A 13,020-nucleotide genomic window follows, 5' to 3' on the forward strand; every position below is an offset into this window, starting at 1 on the left:
CCAGTGTTTTTTTCCTGCCCTGGGTTCATGGCCATTCTGTATTGGCTGCCTTAGGGGAGTAATTCTAAGAAGCTGAAGAGAGAGGACACAGGTGGCACTGGTGTTATAGTAATGGTGAGAAAACTAAAGAAAGCCATAAGCCCTCCAGATTGTTTAGTGATACAGGCAGCCCTTCTCTCTGAGAGTATTGATAGATTGGCTTTCAGCCCTGATTAAAGTAAAAGCCAGCTTTCGTCTGTTCTTTTTGGCCTTGGGCTCACCTTTAAAAGTGACTGACCTCGTGAAGTGTGTGAAGAAAGCGAAGAGCCCTGAACACGAGGTGAAAGGACCAGGCTCAGGTTCTGGCTCTTTCTGTGTGACCTTGAGCCAATCACATAACCTCTCTGAGTCTCAGTGTCTTTTTCAATAAAATGGAAATAATATTGCCTGTCTCGGCATATCCCTAAGAAATGATGGCATGTATGAAAATGTTTTATACACTATAAAACACTATACAATTATAAATATTATTGTTAATGGGTTTGTCATTTGATGATAGACGAGCATTTATCTTTATCTCATAGAAAATATTTTAATTGTGATTAAATTTGTACAGATTAAATGAATTTTAAAAAGTGTTGCTTTGATATCCTTGGGGAATGGAACGCTATACCTATTGAACATGTTTATCATCAAGGAACCTTCTTTGATAAAACAACCCATTGACGAGCCTCTTCCACATGGGACTGGGTTGGGTTGAGGATGTTCTTACTGTGACGCTGATCACAGGGCTTGGTTTCCTGATTGGGCTGCCTTTTCTCTTTCACTACATCATTCATGTCATTCCCTCCTGAAGCTGAAGGAAGTCTTCAAAGAAACTCACAGATCCTGGAGGGCCACCTATTGATCAAGGCTATGAGATTGAGTAGGATTTGATAGTTACTCGTTTTGCATGTGCTAAAATATGACATCCACATCAGCCTATCAATACAGTCAATGTGGAAAATGTCCATTTAAGAGTGGCCCCAAACCCAACCTCAGTCTTCTTGGACTTTTTAATAGTAGATTAACTACCATTAACTACTAATGGTAGATTAGCTATAAAGCTTTATAAAATTGGTTAGTTGTTTGTCATATAAGGCTTGGGAACTTCTTACAGACTATAAAACCAAGTCTGGGCTTTGCGGAGGTACAGACAGATGTGACACACACAGCCTCCGCCTAGACGAGAGTCATCCCGCTAATTCCTGGGATGAATTTGAAAGTGGGCTGAGACATGAGAAAGCAGGCACAAAGCATTTTTATTTTGCCCTTGCTTCTTACTAAAGTAGTGTGTGTGGGGGAGGGGCAGGAATTGTGGTGGACACCGTGTGCTTGTACATTTCATGCTTCCCTTCTGGCCCTCAGCCTGGTCGTTCCTGTATCGTCAGTCAACAGCCCTGCGTTTGGGCTATGATATAAATTTGCAATACTAACCATTTTGTTATAGTAGCTATAGAAGAATAGCACCTTTCAAAAGGAAAAACATTTAGTACTTATTGGTCTCTTTTTCTTAAAGACAGTGAAATGCAAGGAGAAGCAGCCGTGGAAGAGTTAGGTTAGTATGACTGTTAAACAGCGCAAAAGAGAGAAATGGATTTGAAGTTTTGGTCTGAGCTAGTTCTAGACTGCAGCAGGTGTGCACCAGTCCGCAGCAAAGTGAGATTTTCTTAAAGAGGTAGAAAGCATTGACCTTTTCATAAAGCAAATGTTATTAATTTAAAGGACTACCTTTTGTAAGACTATGTTTTTCCTATTTTGGGGTGATAAAAGAAAGGAGAGTTTTGTGATAAGATAGAAATAGCAGATAGAAGTTATATACGTGTGTGTGTGTGTGTGTGTGTGTGTGTGTGTGTGTGTGTGTATATATATATATACACATAAAATTCTCTATCTGGATAAACAACAAAACTGGCAACCCTAAGTTGGGTCCCTTGAAATGATTTTTGAAATTTTATTTGTCCACAAAATCTAGGAAGTATTTAAGAAAGACAGAACAGTCCCATTATCGGACCTTGCCACTTAATCAGCTGTGTGACTTTGAGAAATCACTCAACCTGTCTGAACGTGTTCTTTTATTTGCAAAATTTAATCCTCACAGTAGATTCTATGAATCCCATAGGGTTGTTATAAAGTACAATGAGGTCATATATATTCAAGTGCTTAGAAAGTAGAGGGCTCTGTAAAAGTCACCATTTTTATGCATTACCATCAGCCAAAGTGATTGTCTTTCCAAGTTACTGACAAAAGATTTAAACAAAAATCTGTAAATTCTTCTATTTATGAACTTGATGGCAGTTATTGGCAAATATCATAAAAGAAAGTTTATTATATAAAGTTAATTATGTGTAGAATAGAATAGAAAGCATATTACTTTCACCACTAGTACCTTCCTAGCAAATAATGAAATTCACCGTCTAAAATTGTCAAGTCATTTCTGACATCTTTGAAAGTTTTTTTGTCATGTTATCAATTATTGTCTCTTTAAGAGCAGCTACTCAGGAGAGGGACACACGTCTAGAACACACTTGGTCTGAGAGAAAGTACATGATCCTCTCCAAGTGCCATTACACCTGGTTGTATATTGAGTTTAGTACCAATCACATTTCTTCCCGGATACCTTCCTATTTGAGAAAACTGATAATAGTTACAAGTTAATTGAATAGCTCCTTTTAGAAAAGAAGGGACACATGGAAGAATATGTGACAAACTGAAGAGCTGTTGCTAGGACATCTCAAAGTCTGACATCAATTGGGACCATTATCAGACTTATGAGCAAAACTTTCTTAGGTTTGACCATTAGAGACCACATACTATGCTGATTGTAAGAGTCATTGGCTTGGTCCAGTCTGGTATTTCTCATAAGTTCTTGTCCTAGAATCTGTGACTGAAAGGCAACTCTTCTTTTTATTGGTTATTGCTAATACGTATGACTCGACTGTGTGGAGATATCTGTTTTGTTTAAGGTCAGGGACATGATATGTAAAACTCTGGGTCATCTGCCTTTTATTCTGTATTATGATTATTTTTCTCTAAAGTAAAAATCCCAGACTGAGAGTAGGCACAAAGTTAATGGAAGTTGTATGATTAACAAAAGAAATAGGCTGAAAGAGAAATTACACAAGGACAGAACTGTGAGACTTACTCTTTCCTTGCAATATGGAAATAGGTAGTTTCAAACACTCATGACTTGTTCTACCCTTACTCCAAATGGGCCTAGTGCACCTGGCGGTACATCTCTGGAACCATGAGAGTGTTTGTCTGCAGTTAGTAGCCTCGTGAATCTTTATAGTGATTTGCATCACGTACTAACCTCGCTCCTACCATCCCTGAGTACCCAAGCCTGTGAGTCCACACCCCTTCTCTCAATACTCACCTCAGGCCACCCAGCTCTGATGTTCCACTTGGCCATTGGTCTCTACAACAGGGTGCTGTACTTCTGCCAGCCTTCCTGCCGTGAAGGAGAGGTGATTGGGCTTATGTAGAAATAATACAGTGTTTATTGAACACTTACTATGGGCCACACACTGCTCTCAGTACTCGACATTCATTATCTCTGTAATCCTCACCACAAACCTATGCAGTAATTACCCCCTTCTTATTTTATGGATGAGAAAACAAGGTAGAGAGAGATTAATTTGCCCACACTTATAATCAAGCTAGGAAATAGTACAGCCAGGCCATCTGATTCCGCGCTCTCAACCAGTAGACCACACTGAAAAATGAATGGGTCCCACACACCTAGGTTTCCCAAAGTGATCTGTTGTAGTCGAAATATGTCATGTTCTTACAACTATTAATTTCCTTTTCATGTAATTTATTTTAAAACTAACCAGTGAATACTGGATATACTAGTAAACAAGACAGCCAGGGTCCCTGTTCTCAGGCAGTTTATGTATGAGGATCGGGGAGGGGGACAGGATGACACATCTTAAAATATGAATGAATAAGTGGACAAGATTATTTCAGATCGTGGTAAAGTGAAGCACAGTGTTAAAGAGTAAATGGATGAAGGCTACCATAGGTCAGGAAGGGCCTCCCAGTGAAGGGCCTTGTAAACTGAGTCTGGAATTGTACAAACATGCCACCAATAAGCAAGTTTGGGGCAGATGATTCTGCAAAGGAAGGGCGAGCACAAGGGCTCTGAGATGAGGTGTTTGGGGTGCTCAGGAAGTGGAAAGAATACCAGTGTGGCTGAGTCAGGTGAACAAGGGGGAAGAGCACACAATTAGATCGGAGCCCAGTGGGGCGCAGGCTGGGTGGGGCCCCGCGCCGTGGGAACCAGTCTGAACGGGACAGAACGGGACTGGCGATGCCTTTGGAGGGCAGGCCTGTGGTCTGAACGGTGCGGACAGGACGGCGATTGCAGGGCTGGAGTGGCCAAGGAGTGGAGACGGCACGCGGTGGGAAATGCGTGATCGGAATCCAGGATTTGGCCCTTTCTCAGTCGAGGTGCTGGGGATGCAGGATGAATGATCTTAAGCGATTTTAAAGAGCACTCCGTAGCAAGGAGCTTGACATTTACCATTAATTTTCTTACCAGCTGGCGTGAGATCCCCCTCTTCTCCTTCCTTTCCCCCTTCATTCCCCTCTCAAGAAATCTAAGAGCGTTCACTACGTACAATGTGACAATTTGACTCCAAAGCATAAATCCTTGAATGTATTGCTTTATCATCTACCGAAAAGATGAGCGGGTAAAACAGTGCACAGTAATAGAAACTAATGCATGAAACTATTTTCCAAGCGGTAAGTTTGCTTGGAACTGAGCTAACATCTCCTGGAAGAAGTCTGAGAGGCTTTCCCCTCCCCCCCTTCACTTTCCGATAAGTCGTTTATAAGTCTCCTGGGAAAATAGACCCCAAAAGTGTGAACCGTATGTGCCTTGCTCTTAACGCTGTTATCAGTTGCTAGAATAACTTGCTGTGCAGTGATCACTTACTTTATAATTAAACCCTATTTAAGTCTTACATCTCAAAAAGCTGCGGCTCCGCTCTGAAAAGAACAGAGGAGGCTGTCCTTTGGGTGAAACTCAAAGAATACTTTCACGTCGCGCTTAAATTTACTTTGTGAGGTTCTCTGAGATATCGGTGCGCTTCGTTGTGGTAAGAAAAAGATGCCATTTAAACCCTACTTGGAGAACCTTCTCCTTAGGTGGTCCAAGGGAATTCATAGGGTTCATTTTTAATCCATTAGAAAGCATTGCACTCTAAAGGTGTCTTATCCCATAATGCCTACCCCTTTTCCAGTTGGTTTGTCAGATACACGTGAAGCCATTATCCCGTCGCATCTGTGAGCTGAGAAGGAAGGACCAAAGCAGAGCGCCGGAGTGCCAATTTACGCGCAGGCCTTACAGCGAGGGACGGCTAAGCCCATGACCTCGTTGCACTCTGCTTATGTGACTTTCCTTGGGAATTTTTTTAATCAGGTTTATTTTCCCTTTGACTCGGATTTCTAGGGCCCAGAAGTTTTCTTTTCAGCAGTGTTTATGTATTTAACAGCATTTTCCGAGGTGGGTACCACAGAATGTTCACAGCATGGGTTCGTTGGACTAAGATTTTGTGTACGACTTATATCAAGTGAAAAAGTTGACGGACGTGAGCTTTAAAGATGGCTTTTTATGTGTGCTCTCCATTTGAAGCTTTCGTCTATATTTCCTGGTGGGCTACAGTGTTTTCCGACGTTGCCATAAGAGAACAGAGTCGACATAAAAAAATAATTTTTTTATTGAAGAATGTGTTTTTCCAAGTAAAGTCGTCATCAAAGAGGCTGTCATGGTGGGTCGTCATTCATGTGGCGGTGGTGCTGCCCTTTTGCATCTTGAGATATAAACTATAAGTTGCAGTTAAATAAATACCTATTTATTTAGCGAGAGGAAGGACCCACCCTAAAGCCAGACAAGGAGCAAAGGTTTTTGAAGACTGTCCCTTTAGGGAAAAAATGAGCATGTCGTTGGGTAATCTGGCCTTTCCCCTCCTTGTTGGTAATCTCATCACAGCCAGGTAGTCCACATTAAAAGGTTGGTATTTATGTCAACATAAAATTACCTTTAAAATGGGGCTCGTTTTTTAAATTTCCATTTTCAATGCTGTTTGCAACACGTGGCACCTGAGTCGAGCACAGTGAAACCGTAACATTTATTCAGAAAACAAATGTTGGCCCCGAAGAAATTAGACCTGGTTGGGCTCAGTCGATCTCAGAAATGGCAAGAAAAATGCTGCCTTAAATTGATACGATTAGCAAGGTTTGCGTCTGGGAGTCAGGTAGGGGAGATAGTCAGCACACCTGAAAGGGGTACCAGATTTTACGTGATTTAGGGAGGAACAGCCCCAGCCCCATCCTAGGAACTCAGGATATAAAGTTCCTTTAATAAGCTGGAATATCTTGACAGAGTATCTGTTAGTGACATATGTATCAATAAGTCCCCTTCGTAAACAGAATTAGTGTTTTCAAAGCAGGGTGGGGGAAGTAATTAAGTTCATCTCACTGTGTCAGGGAACGACTCCGAGGAGATGGGCCTTCAGGAATAAATAGCGGGGAGGAAGGGGAAGTGAGCAAACCATGAGCAGAGTCAGGCTCCGGGGCCGAATACATGGCTTACGAGGCTTTTTAGAGTATGTTCTATGGCATATCTAATGCTCATATGTGTGTATTAATTTTTAGAGAGGGAGGGAGAGGGAGAGAGAGAAAGAAACATCAATGTGAGATTGAAACATCCATCGGCTGCCTCCTGCACGCCCCCTACTAGGCATTGAGCCTGAAACCCAGGCAAGTGCCCTGCCCTGGACTCGAACCAGCACCCTTTCAGTGCACAGGATGATCTCCAACCAACTGAGCCACACCAGCCAGGGCTCTAATGTTCATCTTAATTATTAAGTGTAATTGAAAGTGATAACATTAATTTTAAAAACATTTTTCCTCAAATTTTTATTATATCAGAGTAACCTCTCCAACTAACCTATCAATTTTAATAGTCAGATGTGTAACTATTTTTAGTTAATACATTGTGGGCATTTTTAATGCTTTAAATGATAAACTCGGGTAATCTTAACCTTGTAGCATGTGCTGAAAATAATAACGCTCACATTAGAAATAACACTGTATAATCTTTGACAATTTCAGATTACTTTTACATCTATTACCTCATTGTATCAATCAATAATTATCTTATTTGAACTGGAAATTATTTGTTGAGACTGAGTACCCCGATCCCCTGAATCCTTTCCCAAATGTCATCAATTTTCACCAACCAGAAGGGCTATGAAGTTCATTTGGCTCCATGAAGGAATCAGTACTTTTAGTTTCCCTCCTCCTCATTAGCGTATCTGTGACTTATTCATCACGCTCCACACTCACTGCAGAGCTGCTGACTAGGACCTGTTATTTAAACAAACAAAAGTTCCTCTTAAGGCTGCACAAGTTTAAAGGATGGACCAGTTTTTCTTACTGGTGTTCGCGTAGGACTTTTCCAGAGTCATCTAAATTTTTCATGCAGGCGAGTTAAAGAGGTTGACTGGAGTGACTTTGTTAGTATAAAAAGGAGACCTCTTTTTAAAAACACTGTGACTCTAAAAGGTAAGCATGAAGACGGGCCGGATATCTTCTTGCCTCCCCGATATTGCCTGCCAGCTGTGCGCTTTCTTACTGCAGTGAATCCCCTCGTTTTCATTGCTGTGTACAAGGCGCAGCGTCTCATTTTCTCCGCGCTCGGGCTTCCTGAGGGACGCGCGCCCCACATCGTTCTTTACACTCGTGCTGTTGTGCGAACCAGCCGGTCTTTCTCTTCCCTCCTTTGTTAACCGCAAGCCTCGTGGGGCAGCCGCGCTTTCGTGCCCTCCGTGAGTTGCTGGACTCCGTTCAAATTAAACACCGTAAGATTAACAGCAGGCTACAGAGGTGGAGTGTGTCTTTCTCTTCGGCATTTTTGTATAACGTCGTCTTGATCTGGAAAATGCTACCACACTCAAGCACACTAATCGTCCCACACCCACCCTTTGTAAATTGGGGCCTCGTGTCTACCACGTAAAAAGTAGGGAGAACACATCTACCATATTTGCTCTCCTGTGAGGATTAAAAAAAAGCTGTACATCGAAAATGCATAGGGTTATATTTTAATCCAAGCACCAATTCAGATCACCTGTGTTTCACCTGCAGCGAAGCAAAATGGAACGTGTTTGGAGCTTTGTAACTAGGTGTACCCAGGTTCAAATCTCGGATCTGCCGCGTACTAACTGGGAGATCTCGGGCAAGTTCATTAGCCTTTCCAAGTATTCCCTCCCGAACATATAAAAACGTTTGCAGGTCTTCTGGATGGAGGTTGTTGTAACCTGCTGATAATCTTATAGTGTTTAACTTGAGCAGAGTCTAATCAAAATAAAATAAACGATATAAAATACCCAACACATGTTAAGTCCATCAGGATGCTCAGTAAAAGCTGGTTTCCATTTTTATTCCTTGCCAACTTCACTGCCTTGTAATCCATTAGTTAAAATCCTGGCTCATAACCATCTATGGGGAGAGCTGGAGGAGCAGATGGCACAGGTCAGGTCAGTGATTGCAACCTTCTAGAACTTGTGACAAGTTCTTATCTAGAACTTCTTATCCGTATGCTATTAACAGACACATTAAAAAGTCAATATCATCTGATTTCCTCTCTACCAGACATTTATCTCTATTTGCTTCCCAAATTTATATTCCTTAGATCTGTAACAAAAGATTATTCTGTTGCATGTGCTTTCATCTAAGTGTTGACAATAGATACAGATAAGCACATTTATTTATACCATTTTTAAACTATGTGCTGAAAGAACATTGCGAGCCGTCATAGCCGAGGCAAACGCAAGGACGCATGGTGACTAGATGTAAAACGGTGTCCTGAATGGTGTCCTGAAGCATTAGATGGTGTCTGAGGACATCAGACAGAAACTAAGGAAATAAGAATAAAATATCGACTTTCGCTCACAGTAAGAATCAGTATTGCTCCTTTAACTGCGACAAAAGTACCAGCGTAATGTAAGATGCTAATAATAGGGGAAACTGAGTGTTAAGTGTATGAGAACTCTCTGTACTATTATGATTTTTCTGTAAATCTGAAACTGTTCTAAAATAAGTTTCTTTTTTAAAGTACATTGCAATCACAGTGTCTTCATATTTACTGAACGCCCAGGGTGTAATACTGTCGCTGCTGCAGACCTGGCCTCTCTCTTACGACTTTTATATTATCACTGCAGATAATTTGCCCTCTCTAGTAACTAATGGGACTGGTGTCTAATGAAAGCATCTTGCCCAGGTTTTGGTACTTAGTAAATGCCCTAGGAGTGTCGGCCACCTCTTCATCTCCTCTCCCTCCCTCAGTGCTTCTTGTAATTCTAAAAGAGCAATGTGAACGTTTATTTGGCTATGGAAAGGATCAGGCTAATAAATCACTCAGTTTTAGGACTCCGGGAAATAATTATATATATATATATATATATATATATATATATATATATATATATATATATATGTATGTATACGGGAACATGGATCCAACGTTCATGTGGTCCATCCCCATGTGTTCTCTTTCACATGAGACAGAAGGAGATTTGACTTGGGGTAGTAAACATGCAATGCAATATGCAGATGATGTATTATATATTATACACTTTAAACCTAAATAATTTTATTAATCAATGTCACCCCAATAAGTTTAATCAAATAATAAGAAAGAAAATCCAAAACCAAAAAAGGAGTAGACCATTTTACTTATTAGAAGAATGATAATCAGTAGTAGTATTTTTTTCAGTGTCGGAAAGTACAACAAACTATATGATAATGATAGAGATGCTTTCGTAAGAATATTGAGATTATCATTTTTTGATCTTCTAAATTTCCCAAAGTGATACTGTTTAATTTTAAATTTAAAAAAGAATTTTCTCTATATTTAAAATTGCCTAAAATATATTTTGAAGGATTATTACACATTATATTTCTCAAATACATACAGCAAGAGGTAAGAGAGAGAGATTCTATATGTCAATACTATGAAGAGACAAAACACTTATAATTGAAAACGTAATTTTCATTTATTTTTGTTTCTACTTATTTAACAGTCCAAATTGTGTAATACTACTAGCATTTACATCTAAAGGTCAATGTCCCTGAAAACTCTATAGTAACAGACTTTTAAAACTCTCTGTGTTTGACTTCCTTGGCCACCTTCTTTGGATTTTTCTGGCATCCTAATGACGTTTTCCTGATTTCTCCAAACACAGTTATACCCATTTCAGCAATATTTATATGTGAAAGGAAGTGCAAGTTTGAATCCAGATTTGGTGACCCTTGAGATCTTGTATTGACCTTAGTAGGTATTAACTTTTTAGATCAATAAGCGCTGTTATTGACCTCAAAGAAAAGTCAATATCTGCTTGTTAATTTGCAGCTTGAAAATGCTGTACATTTTGTTCTTCATTATTACCCTGCTTATTCCAGCCTTTCAAAAAAAACAATGTCTTGACTGTTTCTACCAAGAGATCATAATGTCAAAATATCTAAGTTTTAGTGTTAAAGGGGATAATCATTGGACATGGTGGTCCTCCATGAGTCTTTTCTTTTAGTTTCTCATAAAATTACAACTGGCTGAGATTCATGCTGTTCAGGAAAGTGAAATATACTTAATTACATTTTACCCAATATAGTTTTCAACATTTGAGAAGCAATCTTAAATGATCTATGGCTCATGGCAAGAATATTCTCTCTCTCTCTCTCTGTCTCTGTCTCACACACACTCACATATACACACGAGAAATGGAGAGAAAGTTAAATTGGAAATAAGTAGTCTACAAAGCAATTAATAGTGTTTTTTGCTTTTTCCATGTACAAATGAAAAAAAGCAGTGCCGACAGATGAATGTTCAGCGTGTCCTTTTTATGGGGATAAACATGAAAAGCTTTTTGGTAAGGACTTCCTGTGCGGGTTTGAATTGTAGAGGCCTATGCTTCTAAAGTTGTATTAAGTGGTTTAAGTTTTAAGTATTGGTGGAGAAGTAGCTTTTCACATCATCGTTGTTTTGTATATTAACTTGGAAATGTCAAGTTTTGCATAACTTGAAATGCCTCAGAATTGCCTATTGCTGAAATTCAAATGTCAGAACAATACTTCTGCGCATATGTGACTCTGATAGTTCAACTCTTAAAAACCTCATAAATGATTCAGGACCACTCTGGCCTTGTTATGCTATAACTTTAGAAAGAGGCAGAGCAGTTTAAATCTGGGGTAGGAAGTGTCCATCTCATTCAGCCCAGGCGACAGAGCACTATCTCTCCACCCATTCAGGATCATTCATCTTTTTTTGAAAATACATAACCATTTGATGAAGAATTTGAGTTTTAATGAGGAGTCTTTCAGTATTTTGCACCAGTGCATAAAGAAGCTATTTCATTTTTAAGCAACAGGGTTAATGCTTATATCTTATTAGTTCATTGTTATGAAGTCCTCAATATTTTTTTTATATATATAAAAAAGCTTTCTCTTTTTCAAGAGATGAATGCTTTTTTCTAGGACATAAATGATGGAGGCCAAATGGCCTATAGAAATAGACTTTCTACTATTAATTTATTCTTCCCAAATTTGCTCAGCGTCTGTACATTTAAATTTTAAAATTTCAAAACTGGGATGAGCCTTAGAGGTGACGAACCTGACTTTGTTGTTTGATACAGAAAAGGGAATCTTGATGTCTAGTCCCTATTTATTGCTATTTGGCTTAGCTTTTTATTGAAAACTCTCAAATACTGGTGAGCATTACTGGTAGAGTAATAGCTGGAAATAAAATACCCTTATTAACCCCACATTTTTATATTAAGTATTTGCTTACCCCAGGGGAACTCTTATCACTTGAAGAGGCTTAATTTCATACATGTTTCTAATACCATGTTTTACTTCTTTTTCTAGGATACAAAGTCATGACAATTAAAATATGCCAACATTTTAATATGATAAAAATGAGATGTTTGGGGCCTTACTATTCTAGAAATAAAAGACGCCATTAGGGCCATCGCGTGGAGTGTGTACCTTGGCGCGCTTCATTTTGCCTCTGCTGGAAGATTAGTGGAAAATAAGCTCTGTAAATTAAATTTTATTGCAAAATCATCTTCCGATGCTCAGCAGCGAAGATAGTATTGAGTGATAAGGTTGGACTGGGTTTTGTATAAAGCAATTATAGCATGAAGACTACAATCTGAATGAAAAATATTGCTCCAGATTTCCTATAATCTGTAGAAAACTGAAGTTTGGGACTTTGTTTAATAGTGTCTGGTTTTATACAGATGATTATAATAAATAAGGTATATTGCAGCTTGAAAGCAGCATTACTGAATGGTTTTATGACCATTTATATGTGGTGAGAGGTACAAATTTTTATATATGTATATATTTTTTCACGTTTGGAAAATTATCATTTCAAAAATTTTCCCTACACTGGAGTTCTTTCTATAAAGCTTGCTTTGTCCAGTGAACCCATCTCTCTCTTTAGATAACTGTGTATGAAAGTTAAGATCAAAATGTCCACTGTATATTTTACTCTCACCTTGGCCCATGTAAAGAGGGGGTGTCTATTCCAGGCCTCCGCTGTGTAGTTGAGGAAGTACCTGTTCCTTTAATAACTTTACACCTCAGCTCTTGAGTTTGGTCTGCACACAGCAATTACAGACACATAAGAACAAAGACCTTGTTCTTGAACTACATGGAAAATCCTTGGTTTGAAAGGACCTCCTACAAGTAAACTGGAAGGGGGAAATAGTATATGTGTGTATAGCTGTGTGTGTATGCACCCCTCTCCCCCAAATCCAGTTCCTGCGTGTTTCCCGGTCTTATGTTCTTTCCCACCCATCAGTTGGGACACATTTAGTGGGTGTCTGATACGAGCCAGTCAGCGACACAAGGTACTGGAATGGTGGAGACAAATTATGGCTGCGTCAGCGTTGGGGCTCCATCACAAGGAATCGGACATCTCATAGTATCATGCACCAG

At 39.4% G+C, this 13,020-nt stretch overlaps 1 protein-coding gene across 2 annotated transcripts in view; it reads left to right on the forward strand.

Annotated features, from left to right (window-relative positions):
- Positions 1-13,020, forward strand: part of VTI1A (vesicle transport through interaction with t-SNAREs 1A) — a 278,749-nt gene that overhangs the window by 69,910 nt on the left and 195,819 nt on the right. The gene's annotated exons all lie outside the window — the stretch shown is intronic.

The sequence above is a fragment of the Miniopterus natalensis genome, chromosome 14 (assembly GCF_054644295.1).
Source record: "Miniopterus natalensis isolate mMinNat1 chromosome 14, mMinNat1.hap1, whole genome shotgun sequence".
Classification (NCBI taxonomy): Eukaryota; Metazoa; Chordata; class Mammalia; order Chiroptera; family Miniopteridae; genus Miniopterus; species Miniopterus natalensis.